The 19758-nt window shown below is 37.7% G+C and overlaps 1 pseudogene; it reads left to right on the top strand.

The window, feature by feature from the left end:
• Positions 1–8332, top strand: part of LOC119827651 — a 54189-nt pseudogene extending 45857 nt beyond the window's left edge.
• The last annotated feature ends 11426 nt before the right edge of the window (positions 8333–19758 follow it).

A 19758-nucleotide genomic window follows, 5' to 3' on the forward strand; every position in this document is an offset into this window, starting at 1 on the left:
CAAAGCCATACAAAACCAAGATGTAAAGTTTTGATAACTGATCTACATGCTATCTAATCCAAGCCCACTGAAGGGGACATCTCTGGTGCCCCTGGGATAGGGCACTAAAGTTGTAGACAGCTGAACATAGTGGCACATGCCTTTAATCCCAGCACTCAGGAGGCAGCAGCAGACAGATTTCTATGACTTTGAGGTGAGCCTGCTCTACACAGAAAGTTCCAGGACAGCTATGGCTACACAGAGGGACCTTACCTCAAAAAATTAAAATATATAGCTAAATCTCAGAAGGAATCTTGCAAAGCATGAGTAAAATTCAGAGGGAGGCACAAGTTGTTCACCGCAGGAAGGAAAGAGGAAAACCCTAGTCTGGTTGCCAAATATGCTATACACAGCTTGGGAATTCAAATCACTGTCTTTTAAAATTATTTTATAATGTTATCACTAAATATACTAAAAATTATATGATGATTAATTGATTTAAATATGATCCAAAAGTGGTATCTATTGCCTGGAAGCAAATACTTCTTTTAAAATACAAATTAGAAAATAAGCATATTAGCTGCTTAAGCAGGCTAGTTTATACTATCCAACAGCTAAGAAACCTGCCCTCTGGGTGCTATGCCCATTCCTGATCTCCTTACTCCCACTGACATACTAAATGATGGTTTGACCCTAAGTTACCTCCTACTGCTTTTCTCCATAAACCCTATGGGGTCTGACAGGCTTTACTGCAAGTTTATCATGCATTCTCCATGTACTCAGCATCCATTCAACAGTAATTAGCACTTCTACTCAGAATTTGAGACATATAATGAAACTGCTGGCGTGCAGCCCCTTTGAGAGCACACACGTCCTATAAATATTCTCCTTGTGATTCTTGGGTGCCAGCGACTCTGCTTACCCTGCAGCTGAAGAAAATAACAAGGAGGGTTTACAAATACAGAAACCTAATATAACGCCATAAGTATAATACCATTCTGAATGACAGAGAAGGATATGATATAGAGACGAAGACGAGCTGGAGAAAGGCTTCACGAGAGAAATACTATGTTAGTATCCGGTATCTGGGAGAAGCTGAGTATTTTTAGGACTCTGTCACCCAAGAAAGACACACTGTCTCTGGGGAGTGTGGACAAACAAGAAGTGAGCACATAGAGGAGCTGAGGGTTGATGAGGAGGCTGGGCTCAGTACATAAAGGCAGTCGACCCTGCCATATAGGAAATTCTGTTTGGTTGAGGAAGTAGAGTAGTTACTCTGCAAATAGATGGGTGATAGGGTCAGAGGTATGGTTTCTAATAGCAATGTGCTAAATGACACAGGAGAAACTTGATAATAAGTGAACATGTAAGAAATACTAAAGTTTCAGTTTATGTCATAGCAATATTTGAATTACTGCTAAAAGCAAGAGAAAAGGTGAATAGACTTGCAACCGTGATGTACTCAATGGCCTCCTTCTTCACTACAGAAATTATTACACAATGTGTCATTCCACAGAGTGAACTAGTCCCATCTACATAGCGTTGGAATGTTCTGCCTTCTTTCCTTTCAAGCTATCCAAGAGAACGTATTCAAGCAAATCCTTGATACGTGTAATTCCTTAAGAAATAAAATTGAGGCTTTGAAACAGGTTTTTAAGAATTACCATTCTAAAAGTGAAGAGCTTATATGTGAACATAAATTCTTATCTCAAGAATAAAGAAAAGGATGGAATGATTCACAGTTTACATAGGAAACTAGTATTAATTCGTACCTAAACTGACTTCTTCAAAGACAAGATATTGGAGTAACATTATGCTACATATAATCTAATAAAGGAATAAAAGCCTTTTAAAAATATTTTAACATTTATTCCTAACTTAAAATATATTGTAAATTAACAGCTATAGGTTTTTTTTCTTCAATAGCACCCTGAAAAATTTATTACTTACGGTCTTCCATTTACACCTAGAAGCAGAGAAAGGATAAAAAGAAACACAATGAATGAAACACAAAAGGACTAATTATATGAGGGAAATGTGCAGAATTTTTACAAAGATGAACAACTTTAAGTAGAAGTATAAATGTTGTTATATACCAAGACAACTCCAACTTACAGTCAGAATTTCAGGGAAGTCAAGGCAGCAGGAGCTTGACACAGCTGGTCACTTCACATCTGTAGTCATGAGTAGACAGAAATGAATGCATTCATGCATGCCTATTTGCTTTCTTGTTCACGCTAAGTTAGAATTTTTCCCCATTCTTACACCATTCGGATCCCTTTGTCTAGGTAATGAAGCCGCACACAATAGACTGAGTCTTCCCACATCAATTAATTAATTAAGATAATCCTCCATAGACATGACCATCACCGTCTGTTTAACTATGCAAAGATGTGTTATATTTGTTTAACTATTCAAAGATATGCAGCATTTGTTTGGCTATTTGTAAAGATGTGTTACATTCTTTTAACTATGTAAAGAAGTGTTGCATTTATTTATGTTGCAGAATATTTGTTTAACTACAAAAAGATGTACTACATTTGTTTATGCTGCAAAATATTTGACTATGTGAAGATGTATTGCATTTGTTTAACTATGTAAAGATGTGTTGCTATTTTACCTTGCCTGCCTAAGGCACCTAATTGATCTAATAAAAAGCTGAGACCAAGCCCATCGCCATTGTCCTTGGCTCCTCGGTCAGCCTCCACCATCAGCCACCCTCAGAGAGTCCGATTTGGTCGCATGTTCCATCAGTCCCATTCCAAGTGGACTTGGTGGTCTCCCATTAGTTCTGTCCTGCCGTCTCAGTGGGTGAACGCGTCCCTCACGGTCCTGACTTCCTTGCTCATGATCTCCCTCCTTTTGCTCCTCATTGGGACCTTGGGAGCTCAGTCCGGTGCTCCTATGTGGGGCTCTGTCATTTTCTCCATCCAATGCCAGGTGAAGGTTCTATGTGAGCCTTGTCAGTTCGGTTGCTCACCTTCCTGGACCTGGGGGGAGTTGGGAGGACCTTGGACTCAACATAGTGTAGAGAACCCTGATGGCTGTTTGGCCTCAAGAGGGAGGGAGTGGGGGTGTGGGTGGAGGGGAGGGGAGGGAAGGGGGAGGAGGAGGGGAGGAGATGGCAATTATTAATAAAAAATAAATAAACTGGAAAAAAAGCTGAACAGTCAAAAGCAAGGGAGGGAGGTATAGGGATGACTTGCAGACAGGTAGAGTAAGTAGGAGGAGGAACTTAGGCTTCAAGAAAAAGAAAAGAAGATGACAGGCATGTCAGGGGCCAGACAGGTAGACAAAGTGGAAGCAGGAAAGTAGGACACATGGAATGAAAGAAAGGCAAAACACCCTGAGGCAAAATGCAGATGAATAGAAACAGGTTAAATTCAGTTAAAAGAACCTGTGGGGCAAGCCGAAGGTAAGGTTGAGCATTCATAATTAATAATAAATCTCAGTGTCTTCATTTGAGAGCTTATGGCGGCCCAAAGAAAATTCCAACTTCACCACTCCATGCTGATAATCTTACATTAAGACTCTCTTCCCAAGGGATTCTAGATTTTATTAAATCAACAGTTATAGCTAACCATAAAGTAACTAACAATGAATAAATAGGAAATACCACAGATCATATGTATGTAAACAATCAAAATTATTCACTAATTCCTATATCTCCATAAAAACACTTTGGGATATATTAATATTTAAATATAAAAATGCTGTAAGAATTATAATGCAAGTTATAAATCATATGAGAATTAATAAAATATCTTATGAGAGGGAAAACACTAACAGCAGGAGAACCTGAACCAAACAAAGCCTTATGGCATTTATGGAAGAGATGGAGTTGCTATTATAATATGTACTGAAAACTATCTCAAATTAGATAATGAGGTAGAAGAATTCAAAACAACACAGGACAATTAGAGATCACAAAGCACAATTAAGAAAATATAAATAAATGAATAACAAAAAATTAAACATAAGAAAAATAAAGCTCATTAGAAATTAAAGTAGTGAAAATTAGTCTTATGATGTAATGGAATTCCATTTCTCTCTCATCTCAGTAGCAAGGCATTTAGTTATCGTCTGCCTGTTTGTTGTAATAAGTGTTGGCACTAACTCAGCAGAAGAATCTAGGAGTTGGTGTAACCCAGCATTCCCATCTGACACAAGTAACAACATGAGCCAGGAATTTGGGACATATATTGAAAGATTAGTGATGTATGTATAATTATCCCAGAAAGCTTTATGGAAGAAAGTACTCTAAAAGTCATTGTCATTGTATAAAATGGTTTAGCCACAGCCCATCATAGACATATCAACATATAAGACGTTAGGAAAACATGTACAGAAATGAGTGTAACTATAAGAATAGAACAAATTTCTCTTCATCTAAAGATTAAATAATTGTTATTGGAATATGTATTTAACAAGAAAAAATGCTCGTAAACTATGAATTAAATAAGCACATTATGGATAAGTAATCCTGTTTTATGAAACCTCATATATACCAATATTTATTATTACATATACAATGTATTAAAATTTGAAAATATATATAAAATACAATGGTTGTTAATTTTCTTGGCTTGGAATAAATGCAGAATGCTATTTCAAATTAAATTAAAATTCCAAATTAAAAAATTCCAAATTAAAGAAGGAAGGGCTATTTGGGGGAGAAAAGTAACAAAAATCTACAGCAAAATAATGTCATAGACTATTTTTTAAAGGTAGGTAGTTCTGCCTTAGTTCTTTATTAAGCCTGGATGTGCTCTGATCTAAAGTTCCATGTAATAAGACTAGAAGGTGAGACCCACGTTGAGTGTGCTGAGACTAGGGTACCAGGGCCAGGAATGAAAGCTGAAGTTGCTACAGGAACAAAGTCAACCTCAGTGAGTTTTCCCTTTGCGAGTGGTAGGGGTGATGGGCTGTAACTTGAAGAGTCTACGGAGTCTACGGCAGGAACAGGTGACAGCAGAGAAGCAAGCAAGAGACTATGTCATATGAAACCCATCTTTTCCCAGGGTACTCCTTACCTAATGCTGTAAAACTAAAGTCAAATTGCTCTTCCTAAAGATGCATCTACTCCTGAGGCCATAAAACATTAACTTCCTCTGAATTCTAACATAATCCCATTGTCATCTGGTGCTTGCTGTTCATTCTGCCTGGAGGCCTGTCTTCAAATGCTAGTTTATTGTTATTTAATTTTCATATATTTGTGTCTTTGGAGGTGTAGTGAAGGTGAAAGAGGAACTAGGAAATAATAAAACCTTGCAGCAGCAAAACTACTTTTCCAGAGGGAAAGAGAATCAAGGTCGGCTCTCCTGGTCTGTATCATCCACATCAGTTACTGCTATCTTTGCCTTGCTCTGATCTTACATTTGACCTTCAAACAGAATCCTTTGGAGGCATCTCTGAATCATTGAGTGGGACTTTAAGAGGACTGGCTCCTCAATCCTTTGGTGGTCTTGGTTTGGATATCTTAAATCTCTTCAACATCACATCTCACCTTACATCAATTTGGAGGCATATGTTGTGTTCATAATTTGCAAAATCTGTGTAATCAATGAGCCAGATACCTCTTAAGATGTGGGCTTGATCCATAATACACGCATACACACAAATTCACACAATTTGTTTCTAAATCATTTGAAGCAATATTAAATTTGATGATGCTGATGAAAATATCCAACCAATACTACTTTAAATTCCTAATATATGGTGTAGACTTAATTTGATATACACATACAACGTGTCATAATCAACCCCTAGTATTTCCAAATAACTAATTTTTCTAATATAGTTAATATTTAGCAATTATACACATTTGCAAAGACACTGTGATGTTTCAGTATCCATAGTCACTATGTTCTGAACAAATAAGTGTTATATTTCCATCTCCTATCATTATTTTATGTTTGGAAGCCTTGTGTTCCTCTACAGTTTTCCATTAAATATTGAATATATTATGATGAATCACAGTTCCTCCATGAAGCTACACAAAACAAAATTGAATTCCTTCTGTTTGAGTCCTCATTATCAAACTGCCTCTTTCCTTTTCCTCCCACACTTTCCAAGTTTTAGTAATCATTATTCTATATTCAGACAGACTTTTTAACATCCACAATTAATATGAAATAATATACTTTGCCTTTCTGTCTGCAATTTAGCATAGTGTCTTCCAATTCCATACATTTCAATGCAAGTGAGAGGATGCCATTTGTCTACATGTGAATAATATTCTATTCAATATATAGCACATGTTCTTCACTCATTCAGCCATAAATGGACCTGGTGAAGTATCTCAGCTCTGTGAATAGTGAATAATGCAGCATCAAACAGCAGAACAGAGGTATCTTCTTTATCATCCAGATCTCATTTCCGCTGAGTAAAGACTCAAATATTGAATAGCCGAACCATATAATCATTCTCGTTTTAGTTTTTGGTAACAGATATTCTAACTGAGGTGAGGTCATATCTCTTTGTGGTTTTAATTTGCATTTTGATGTTGCAGAAGACTAATTAAAAAAGCATTTTCTTTTCCTAAATATATTGACCTGCTGAGTATCTTCTTTTGAGGGATGTCTTTTCAGATCTAGTACAACCCATTTGTGGATGGATTATCTGGCTTTTATTGCTATTATTTAGTTCTTATATACTCTGAATATGTGTTATTTGTCAGGTTCTTATATATTCTGAATATGTATTATTTGGGAAAAGTCTCCCATCTTCTAAATTATCCTTTCATTTTGTTGACTGTTGCTTCTGCTATGTACAATCACTTTCTATTTTTGCTTTTGCTATTTATTCTTCTGGAATCTTATAAAACATAAACAAAGAAAAACACTGTCTGCACTGATGACTTTAACTGCTTATCATATGATTTCATCTAATAATTTCCTAATTTCTGATCTTAGATGTCTTTCATCCACTGTAACTTTTGTAAGGAGTATGATTTTTATATATCAATGACAAACACGGAGTAAGAAATCATGAAAGTGATACTACTCACAATCACAAAAGGAATAAAAAAATCTAGGAATAAATTTAGCAAGGAAGTAAGAGACCACTATAGTGAAAATTACAAGCACTAATAAAAGAAATTCACGAGACTCAAAGATGTGAAAAAAAACCTCCCATGATCAAGGACTGGAAACATTAACACTGTTGAAATTGTCTGTGTTGCCCAAAGGTTCTATAGATACTATGAAATTCTCATGAGAATGCCAAAGATGCCCTGCCCTCTCCTTGCACAGCCAGTCTTGCGACAAAACCAGGGCAGTGCAGGAAGCCAACCGTGGGGACACACTGCAGCCAGAAACCAAGGAGGAGCCAGGTCACTAGTGTTAGGACTATGACATCCTGACATGAAGGTGTCAACTGTGATTTATATTGAAAAGTTTTGAGGTTCCAGAAATAAGTGTTTAATTTGCTATGGTTACATTCTTTCTGGATCTTCTTATGAAAGAGAGACAAAGACAAGGCACAGAAATGACCACCCAGTGCAAGGGTAGATTTTTATGTGTCCTCAGGTGCTTTCTCTGCAGAGCAACCACAGTCTTTTACCTGTCCCTATTGCAGAAAAATGGGCTACACGGAAACATCTCTTCAAGAATATGTTACTTCTGAACATGAAGAAACATCAACAGAAGTGCTTTGTTCCATATGTGCAGCGTTACCTGTGGCAATCCTAATCATGTCAAAGATGGTTTTGCAGTTCATCTGACCCAGATGCCCACTGTGCTTTAGCTGACCCTAGTGGCGTTTGACATGGACTTAGAATGTTTCACCCTGGTTGGGAATTAGAAGAACCTCATGCTCATAGGTTAAGCATGCAGTTTACTGGTCGTTCTACTGATGAATCTCTTCTTTTCTGAGTTCGTACTCTCCAAGCACAAGAGAAGTCATGGGTATTATAGCTAACTGTTATCTCTGATAGGAGGAGTAAGATGTTCTGCTTAACTGCCTGGGCTCTTCCGCTTCTCAGTTGCAACAACTGCAAATGCTTCTCTAGCAGCACCGTACACAGGCAGTATGGCAACAACTGGAGACAGCTCACAACACAAGCCGGAACACTAACACCATTACAGTCGCACAATCCACAACCACAGCCAACACATAAAATAGTCAGCAGGCTCCCCAGAACTCTCAATTCCTTTTAACGAGGTCAAATGGTCCCAAAAGGTCGAAAGCAGAGTGCCAGCCCATGGAAAGTCAGAATGCAGAAGACAGTCTGTTCAGCCAGGAGTTCCTGATGTACACATTAGTGCACTAAGAGAGCTCACTCTCAGGTAAGGATGAGCAGAGGGAGGTTGCAAATTTGAGTAACGAGAGCTATATAGATATATGTGCTTAGATAGTGTTTTTAGAAAATCTAAATTTAAAAATGCGTAATAAAGGAATAGAGCCTCCACACCTCCTCTTTGATGACCTCACCACTCACAGACAATGTCCTCTCTGCTATAGTTTCCAGTTAGGGGAACAACAGCTATCCTGAGTTTGTTTAGTGATTGTAATTTCAAATCTATCGCTCTTGTTACATTATGTACATTCAAAAGGAATACACACACACACACACACACACACACACACACATATATATATATATCATTTCCACTTAACATGAGTTTTACTTCTTGCATGTTAATGTAGGTAAGAGGGGAACGCGATTTCTGCCTCCTGCACCTTGACATGCAAAAGGCTCCCTAATATCCCATATTCCAACTGAAGACAAAACTTGAAATCAAATAAAGCTGCCTTGTGTATAAAGTATAAAGACTGCAGGTATGTTTTACCTATTTATTGCATAAGGTTTTCTGCAGCATATATGAGTTTCAGTGACCTTATTATTTAAAAATTAAACACAAGAAATAGAACTTAAAAAGTAAAATTGCAAATAAATAATTTTAAAAAACAAGGCGCAAAACTTCCCCAACATTATTTAGGGAATACAGGGAAGAGAAGCTTTTGAATAGTGTCTGCCTGACTATTCACCCTTATACAAGATACTCCTATGTACAAACTCAGCTCTGCCGTGGAATCTGGGCTTGATAACAAGTATGCTATTCTACTGTGTGACTTTCCTGCCACCCTTAAGCCATCTTATCCATGCAGAGCCCAGCCTGTCTCTAACGTATCAGTAGAAGACATAATCTGATGTGCACTGTCTTTGTGCCCTTAAAACAAATCTTGCTTTTGTTTGTTGAAATCTTAAACAGTAGATCGATAAAACTTTCATACCAAATGTACTCTAAACAAAAATGTGATAAACATACTAAAAACTAAGGACAGTGTCTCCAGTAAATGTTGCTGGGGCGAGTGGATAACCACACACACAAAACTAAACTTTGACCCCTGTAAGTTTCCTATACCCAATTCCATATTTCCCCTCAACCCTGTGGAACAGTATAATTCCTAGAAAGAATTCTTCAGTTGAAGTGTTTCACTAAGTTCTTTCCAGACAGTTCCTTAAATGATCCCAATGGTCATTCAACAGATGTCTGTTTGATGAAAAATGAGTTATGTTTTGCATTTACTGCCCCCTCAAAGCAACAATTGGAACAGGATGGCTTTGTAGCATAACTAAACCAAAGCAAAGTTTGTGTGCCTAAGGAATAATGTAACAACAGTTAGTGGGGTGAAATAAATCAAAGGGCAGTAGGTTGCTAAGTATCAAAGGCATCCCAAAGTTCTTTGACAGGAGAAATGCAATCACTGCATTCACTACGCATAACCAGTAACACGTCAATGCAGAAAAAGAAATCCAGAATTATGGACAAGGTCAATGAATCTATTTGCACTAAGAAAAACTAAGAATGCATTATTGGTAAAACCAAATGCTATAATTTCCCCAGCAGTTCATGTTTGCCTAGTTTGAAATAATATACATTTTAAATAACTCTTAACAAAATCAGAGAGGAGGTACACTCTCTTACACAGAATGTGGCGATTAAGATGGGATACCTTTATGCATCATCATTCACTGCTAAGGCAAAGCCTGGGGAAAACTTTTACGAGCAGAAAAATCCAGAAAACAGGATTAATGGGGGTGGTGTCTTACATGTCTTTTGCATGTAACCCAAAATATATTAGAAAGCACTTGACATAAGGATCCTGGAAGGCTGTAACAAATTACATTAGTGTTTCCTCTGCCCTTATGATAGAAGGAAAGCCCAACTGAATAATATGAGCACCAAAACTGAAGTGAGCAGCAGAGGGTGAAAGGCACAGTCCTTCAAATCCACCACTGGAAACTGTAAACCTTGACCGAACTATCAAGGAGCATTCCAAATACAGCAAAAGTAAAGTCAGATGTACCCAGATGGCAAAAGTCACAGATATTCCAGTGCAAAGCTTTCTTTCAAGTTCATTTGAATTCAGCATCCATCACTTGACAGACTTTTCTCTAAAACACATTCAGGGAAGAAGAAAGTGAGCATGCCCAGGTTTCCTGAAACATTAGTTACAGAAACACATTATCCTCCTCAAAGCTGATAAGAATTGGTTTCTACAATGCCCAGCACTCTCCGTTTTGTTCATGCCAAGGGACAACTTGAAGGGGGCTCTGGGAAAGGATGTTTTCTAAAAATACATGAAGCAATTTCTGTGGAATCCTAAAGAGACTGCACGTGGTGGATGGTAAGCCTGTGCACCGAGAGCAAGAACAGTTACCACTTCCATCAGATGATCATTTCAGTCTTCCGTGTCATTTTCCCTCCTCAAATAGTTGTGAATGGCCGCCTCCATAGTTAAAGGGGTTTACCCCAAATCTATTCTCAATTTAATTAATACAGAGGGTTCTCTTATTTTCAAGTACGCGAAAGTGCTTTCTTTCCTTCTATCATGCATCGTTCCCCTATGCATCCAGCCATTCAGCTTATTCAGAGGACACAAAGAACTAACCCTTGCAGCCGCTACTTCATTCTGAAGACACAGGGAGTGGTTGGAGATAAAAAGCCAGATAAAACAAGCTAGCTATAATCAGAGAGGTTATTATGCACCATGAGATGTGTAAACTGTTTATGGAGATCAGGGGAAAGAGATATGAATTTCAAATGAGGGTCGTGAAGTAGGAAACTCTTAATGTAAAGTGGATCTGAATTGGTTCTTGAATAAGTTAAATGATTTAAGTGTACTTAATAATTTAATTTCAATCTAACCTGGCAAAAATCAGACAACATATTATCAAGGTTCTTCCATTAACCAGGATATGTTTACAATCTGTGGTTGGTTATTTATATTTTTAGCCATCATATTATCTAATTAGGGAAGCAGTATAAACTAAAAGTATAAGTTTTAGGATGGGCCAGAATTGTGCCAAAGTTTTACATTCCTCTGGGAAATAACATTATGGGCCAGCATCCATGTTCATAATAGTACTACATTTCAAATTCTATCATCCAATAAATGAAGATGTTCATAGTCTCCACTTTGAGACATTTTGTGAAAACTGAATTGGAAAATGTACCAGAACATGGAATAACACGAGTAGACACTACTCAGCAGAAAGGTAAGACATTGGTATGTATCACCAGTTGCTCAAGCAAGTCTGGAGATGCCACAAAATGAGGTGCCTAAATATAAGCACAAACCAAGGCCTAGGTCTGGCATGACCTGTCTCTGGACTTAAGTATTTGCTCATGGTCAGTTTTTATGTACCTGACACCTACATGGCACACTCTCACATTTACGGAAGTACCTGGAATTCCCTAATTTTCTCCAATAGCCTATGTTGTACTTAAAGAGTAAAGGTCAACTCTTAGTGATGCTACTTACAGTCCAACTATGCCAATGCTTATATCCCATCTAGCACAGAACTGGAAGATGGATGATCTCAAGGCTCCACCTATAATGTGTGAAAATTCATATCCAGTTGTTTGTATGACATACAGATCTTTTAAAAGTCACTTCCTTTATACTAATTCTTATTAGGTTTCTTGCTTTTGATCAAAATTCGAAGTGTATGGCCATAGATATGAAACAACAAAAAATGGTGAAAATGTTAGATGCCTACTAAGTATTTACTGAGGAAAAAAAGAAACAACCATTTCTCCTATGGGACAAACTAGAATAAAGTACTTATATTGTCCATAGCTGCTAGGAGGCAGGAGAACACTTGACATGTGGTGAATCTGAATTCAGATAAACTGCAAATCTATATTAAAGCTAGACTGGGTACTGAAAATTCAGAAAATATAAAGTATTCTAATCACACATCAGTTACATGTTGAAGTTATATTTTAATACATATTTATTTATAGTCATATATATGAATATATGTTAGATAAACTGCTGAAATAAACTTGTACATGTAATTTACATATGGCTCACTGTATACTAATGGGTGGAACTGCTCACCTTGCTGGATAGGCAAGAGCTCCCTGTCCTGGGAGCAGAAAAATATTCATTTCTTCGAATCATTAAGCTCCTCTGATTTGTGACTCACCAGAGTTTGGAGACATTGTGAGGAAGAGCATGAGTCTTTTGTGTGCCATCAGAGAGATTGAAGCTGCATTCACAGTGGGGAGACTCCCAAGAGCTCCCAGGAATCACTGGATAACTCCAAGTTCCCTAAGAGTTGATCCTAGCAAGAAGCCGGCTTGTTATACTCTCCTGACCATTGATAGTGATCAATAAAAATTCTATGTTTGATAATGCAAAGTAGGTGCATATTGAAGTGGAGCTGGAAAAGAAATAGCAACCCCACAGCTGAACACAGAATATAATCAGGCATTCTATTTGATGTTTTGGTTTTATTGTAGAACTATATAGCTAAGATATATGTAAAGGTGAGTTGACTACTATAAAGAATGTTTAAAATATTCTAATTGCTCAACATCTATGTTAATCTTTTGTATACCCAAGAAGAAAGTCTGCCCTTCTGTCAGTTTGTAGAACCTGGCCTCCCTAAGCCAGGAGCAGCCATGGAGTAGAGATGTTTAACATTCAACACTAAATAGCAAGCACATTTAGTAGACAGTAGGCTCTTGGAAGTGGAGGATAGAAAAGCAAGTAGTCCTAGGTCTGAAAGATTCTAAGACATTAAAAGACCTTTTTATGGAGGAGTTGGACAACATATATCCCACTGTTGCCACAAAAAAGTCATAAATTTTATTAGCTAATTTTCCAAGGGAATAGTCCATTAATAAGGATGAGACTGTTTTAATAAAATATAAATTACCCCAGTGTAAGACACTTCCCCAAAAGACCCTCACTAAGAACAAAACTGGGGCCTTCACAGGATATAACAATAATGAGTAATAATAAAGATCAGGTGTGGGTATTTGTGCTCCTCGTTTACTTTCGTACTTCGTTTGAATCATAGATAACATACAAATTGCTTAAGGGAGGCACCGTTTCCCTCCTTCAAGTAAAATTCAAGTCTCTAGAAAGTAATCTGCATGTTTTAGAACAACCCCTGCATCCACTCTGAGGGTTCCCTATTTGCAGTAATTTTATTATTAAAGTTTCTGACAGAATCCACGGGCATGATCTGTGGGAATGGAAATGTTAAGCATGAATGTAAAGTTGTATAAAGATGAGTGTAAAAACAATTTAACATGTAATTTTAAATATCTAAGAGTGTTTTCATTACAAAAGCAATACATGTCAATTATGAAAATATAAACAAGAATAGTTAGAATCACTTATAATCCATGAATCAAAAAAAAGTTATCATTAATTTGTCAATAACTACTGAACTGTTCACACGGGTGACATTTGATACATGTAGCAGCTAGTATGTGGCATTTAGAAACCAAGACCTACACAGGCCACCATGGACGGTCTACATGGGTAGACCACTGGTTACAAAAGCCAGAGATTTGTGCTATTCATTTAATGGAATCATCATGTATCACAGATTTTGAACCTCCTTTCCTAAAAGTGACAAAAAGATAAACGCCTTTTAAAGTAATATATTCGCTGAAATTGTGCTGTCTGTCCTAGAAAAGCAAAGCCTCAGGGTCACAGTGGCCTTGGTGTATTTGTTGACCATCTCTACAATGCTGGGAAGAAGCTTCTAAGTGAGACTAGGTAAGAAAGAGTAAAAACAGCCTCTTCTCTCCTTTAAGGTCATAAACACTAGGCCTATAACAGCATTTGGCTCTGCATGAGAGCACCGGTCAATGGTAAGCCTCAGCTCATTATTCCAAAGGTGGGGTGGGAGAGAAGTGCAGCTTCCACTGTTTTTTTTTTTGAAGCTCCATTACAACCTCTGCTAAATTAACCTTTCTTAAGTAAGCCCTTGGTTACTCCATCAATGTACCTTGAATAAATCCAACCATAAAACTGATTAAAGATGGTGCCGTCTTCTACATTGCTTCCCACATATTATCTGACCTTCCTCCCCACAGTCCCTTCTGGAAGCAAGTTCAATCATTTCCACTTTAAAGATTTGGAAATTAAGCCTTGGAGACATTAATTAGCTTGCATAAGTTTACACACCAGATTTATCTGTCTCCATTGCCGGGCTCTTAGCACCACATTCAACTGCCTTTAGAATATTGACCAGGGGAGGACAGATACAATATATCAAGTTAAATGAGCACAGCTAGGAAAAAAAGGGACTTTGAAGGTCTGGTTCTTACCAGTCTTCTATCTTATCATTCGAGGACCCCTTAGCTTTAGTCACATGGTTCTTAAGATGCAGGGGATCTTTAGTTCTTTTTCCACAGAATGTCCTCATCCCTGCCATCAGCTTTACTTGTACATGGCCTTCCCCATTCGTAGCCTAACAAAAGAGCTCAACCTCAGCATTGTAGCATTAAGGCCTTTTGTCAAAAACATTTCCTTCTTCATTAACTGCTAAATATTCTCTTTGCCTAGTCCCATCATAGCATGAAAACATGAAGCCAATTTTACAGCAATCGGTACAAATAACACTCTATGTTCAAAACCATGTGTCCCTCTGACCCTGTCACCTTATGTCCTCATTCAAAGCCTGAATAAAATGAAAAAGGGAGGGAGGGAGGGAGGGAGGGAGGGAGGGAGGGAGGGAGGGAGGGAGGAAGGGAGGGAAAAAAGATAGAAGGAAGGAAGGCAAACAATATTTCTGGAAAGCATAACCTGAAAATATTGGCAACCATTCTGTTTCTTAGTAAATATAATTTTGGACATTTTCTCTTTCTGCTTGCCTTCACTTTATAATCTTTGGTAATTAACATTCATTTTTACTATAGTTCAGAGTACATTTCCTAAGTATAATGGAAATACTAAAATAGGTAGTTATGGTTCTTTTTTAAAAGAAAAGGATTCTTATTCAGGAAGGCACTGTTTTGTGTTTTTGTTTAGGCTCTTTAGATATTTGGCACCCAAAGTAATTCAGATTAATTCTGCTGCACCACTCCTTATAGAATTGGAAGGTTTCTTTGTTTTGTTTTACTTGTTTGTTTGTTTGTTTGTTTTGGTGAACAGGAAAATTTGGAGGTATAAAACACGGTTTCAAAAAGAAGTATACTTAGAATAAACAACAGAAGAAGAAATGTCTTCCTGATAGTCTCATTGAAGAAGCAAGTTACGTGTCACAAATTTGGACAAGTGCAAATTATTGCCTCCGTCAACGAAACAGTAAAGATGGGTGGGCTAGGAATTCCTTAGGTCCTGCCACAAAAGTCTGCAGAGGGGTCATTTCCTGTGTGTCAGAAAGCATCTATGGGCCAAGAGCTGGTTAAAAATGAAAGCCCTCTAGGGACTGGTGGTGCCTTAAGTGAGGGAGTCAGGGACACGGGTGACTGTGGGTGAACTACCATGGTTTTTACTATGGCAAGCTTTACTCTATACTAGCGTTTTAGCTTAAAATGTCACATTCTGCCTGGTCAAAAGTAAATGAATTCTCCTGGTGGCTAATTGACATGATTAGCAACGATTTGACCAAATGCCAAAATACCTCCTAATGCCTTGCTGATAAAGACATGGTAATAAGATTCAAAACTAAAGGAAGCATTTGGCATGCGCCAAATTGATGGGGAAGAAGTGACTATCATAATATTGGTAACAATTAAAGTATGTTTTTCTGGAAATAATATCTGCTGACACAAATTTTGATACATTCCAAGGATAAACTCCACTGCCTGACTTGGTTTTATTTTAAGGAGAAGTTTGCAGAACAAGTCCTAAGTTTAAAAACTAGGCAAGTTTAAAATCTTGCCACAGTAGCTCTTCTCAGCAGCTCCCTTGTGCAGGGAAGTAGCATCTGTGGTATTCATGTCCAGTCAGAGCTGCAGCTCCATCTTCCCAAACAGCTGCGATGGCATTGCTATTTCCATTTCAGAGAACAAGAATTCTTAGCTTTAAGTGAAGTTTTAAAACCACCCAAAGCAGAGTGCCTTATGGTTTTCACTAGATTATCTCTTATGCCTCTCTTTTCTTTATAAATTAATAGTGACTTGATTTCCTGAGGTATGTCTTTATTGAACACTGCTAAGTGCTCAAGAATCTAATCTTCAAGGACCATATTGTTATCACCATTAAAGTAACCTGGATTTTTTTTTTCTTACTATGAACATCTTCCAGCTTTGGGAGGTTTGCCTTTGATGACTGTTGGAAACTAAAGTTGGAGAAGAGGAGAACCAGTATTTTACTTGCTGTCTAGTGGCAGCAGAGCAAGCATAGATTATGAAGTAGGGGGCAGTCAATCATTCACAGATTATCATTTGCCACCACCACCAAATGTCCCCCTTCAGGATACCAGTGTATACTTTGACCTTAAATATGTTAATTGAAAAGGCCCCATAGGGGGAAAGATAAATAATTCATTCACTCCACTAGCTAAGAGTTCAGAAATCTTTAGATATATCAGAATAAGCGATTCATAGTGCACAATGGTACAAAGGTCACTCATTCAATATGTATTTCAAAGTAAAGGGAAAGAGACCCAACTTGAGAGCAATGAACAATGTGAGAGCAGACATACAGCATTTCATTAACAAGCAGAGCTGATTGGTGGTAGCATGCATGTTAATCTCAGCACTCAAGAGGCAGAAGCAAATGAGTCTCTGTGAGTTCAAGGCCAGCCTGGTCTACAGAGTATCTTCTTTCGTACCAGCATTCAGTTGAGTTTTCTCTACCTACCTCTATCCTGCCACAAGCCAAAGCAGTTTCTTTATTAACCAATGATAATAAAACAAATTCACAGCATGCAGAGGGGAACCGCACATTAACTAGCTTGTGTTAAAATATTATTGCTATCTAGGACATAATTTGTAATTACGGAGAAGAAACTATGTTGGCTTTTCAGAGCTACAACTAACTTCTTCTTCCATTACTTCTCCAGCAGTCCTCAAGGCACTGCCAACAGGACAGTCTTCCTTGCAGTGTAGTAGCTCACATGCCAAGAAACGCTCACTGGTTTCAGCCAAATATGGATCAATAAGCAATAAGCATTTCTGCAAAAATCTAGTGTATGTCCTATGAGATGGTACCCTGGATCAAGAGCTCAAATGGAGCAAGAAAACACCAGTCTTTAGAAAGGGAAAAGGTACTTGAATAAAGCCAGCCAATCTGTTTCTAGCAAAATCAGAATGAGAACTCAGACTTTCTATTGCCTCAATCAGTTCTGTAAGATGACTAGCCACAGAAGTGGGGGTGGCTGGTTTTGTAGCTGCAGTGGGACACTAATTCACAAACTTGCTTGACTGGCTCATGGAAATATCTGTAAACTTTACAACAACAACAACAAGAAGATACTGACCATGCCAAGGTTCAAATGAAACAGTCATTGTAATAATCATTGATGTGAAATGTGCTTCTGTATATGTGTTGCTCTTATTGGTTAATGAATAAAGTTGCTTTGGTCTATGGCAGGGCAGAATATAGCCAGGCTGGAAGAGATATAGAGAGAGAGTAGGTGGAGCCAAGGAGACACGTTGCTACTGAAGGAGAAGAACATGCCTTACTGGTAGACCACAGCCTTGTGGTGATACACAGAAATTGCTTAATTTAAGATGTAAGAGTTAATAAGAAGTCTGATATAATAGGCCAAACAGTGTAGTAATTAATATAGTTTTGTGTGATTATTTGGGTCTGGGTGGCCGAGAAACCAAGTGCAGCCACATCTTAGAATCTATGGTGGTACCAAGTGATAATATCTAAGAAAGATGTTCCTTGCTAGTAGAGACAGATAGGTGTGTCAGTGTGTCATTCATTGCTAAGGGAAAGGTAATGGTTAATAATTACTGTCACCTTTGCATGGCCTTGGGATTACCATGGACCCAAAACTCTGTGCATGTCAATGAGGAATTTTCTAGATTATGTTAACTAAGGTGTGAAGACCCAACCTAAATATGGGTAGTACCATTCCATGGGCTAAAGTCATTCTCTGAATAAAAATGAGTCAGTGAGCTAATTACAAGCATTCAGTATTCACTATTCTGATTACTATGGGGGGGCATGCAATGCAACAAGCTGACTCCTGCCCTAGATAGCACACCTTCACTGCAGGGAGGAAACTATATATTCTGCACACCTGCCCTGCAGGGAGGAACTATATCTCCTGCACACCTGCACTGCAGGGAGGAACTGTATCTCCTGTACACCTTCGCTGCAGGGAGGAACTGTATCTCCTGTACACCTTCGCTGCAGGAAGAAACTATACTTCCTGAAACTGTGAGCCAAAATTAACCACTTATTTGAATTTGCATTTTCCCAGTATTGTGTCACAGAAACAAGACATGTAAAACTGACACAGATCACATACCTAAAAGTAACGCTGTATATTCATAAACAAGTAATTTGGAGGTTGTTTCCTAAGATACAGAATTTTTGTCATTCACGAATAAGGAAGAAACATGATCTTGTTTGATCACTGTTTAGTATGCTAATAAAGAGTACCTCAAATATCTAAGCTCCATCAAATTAAAGGCAGCTTCTGCATTCTAAAGCATGCATTATCAACATTTAAAGAATTAATTTAAAGTGTACTTATGCATGGTTATAAAGACAAATACTTAGAATGTTCTTGGGGTTATGATGGTTTAGTAAATTGCAGGTTGTAGATTTTCCTTTAATATCCATTACTTCACCTGCCAAGGGAAGTTTGCTAGGTTTCCAGTACTAGGTATGGTTTAGAGAGGCCTTAAGTTCAATTAGAGAACTGCTAGTTATTGCCAAGTATAAATAAAGACTGATTATTTGTTTCCCAGCTGCCCCAACCCAAATAATCAAACAGAAGCTATATTAATTACAATACTCTTTGACAAATGTCACAGGCATAGTCCTAGCTAGCTCTTATATCTTAAATTAACCCATTTCTATTAATCTGTGTATTGCCACAAGGCTGTGACCTACTGGGTCTTGCATCCTTCTCCTTTGGCAGCTATATGGTGTCTCCCTGATTGCCTTCTCTCTCTCTCTCTCTCTCTCTATATATATATATATATATATATATATATATCCTTGTTTATAACCATCTCAAACTGAAGTAGGCACACAGACTATTATTTTTAATTTTGCCAGATAGAAATAGACTGAATATTGTTGATACCTATTTTGCTATAATTAATTTTAATCTGTTAAAGTTAAAACTTTCCTTTTTGTTTAGACTTAAAAGGGGAGATGGTGTGAAATGTCCTTCTTTATATGTGTTGTTTTTATTGGATAATGAATAAAACTGTTTTGGTCAATGGCTCAGGAGATAAAATCAGGCAGGAAATCTAAACACTCTCTCTCTCTCTCTCTCTCTCTGTCTCTCTCTCTCTCTCTCTCTCTCTATATATATATATATATATATATATATGTGTGTGTGTGTGTGTGTGTGTGTGTGTGTGTTTGTCTGTGTGTATTACA

The sequence above is a fragment of the Arvicola amphibius genome, chromosome 12, assembly GCF_903992535.2.
Source record: "Arvicola amphibius chromosome 12, mArvAmp1.2, whole genome shotgun sequence".
Classification (NCBI taxonomy): Eukaryota; Metazoa; Chordata; class Mammalia; order Rodentia; family Cricetidae; genus Arvicola; species Arvicola amphibius.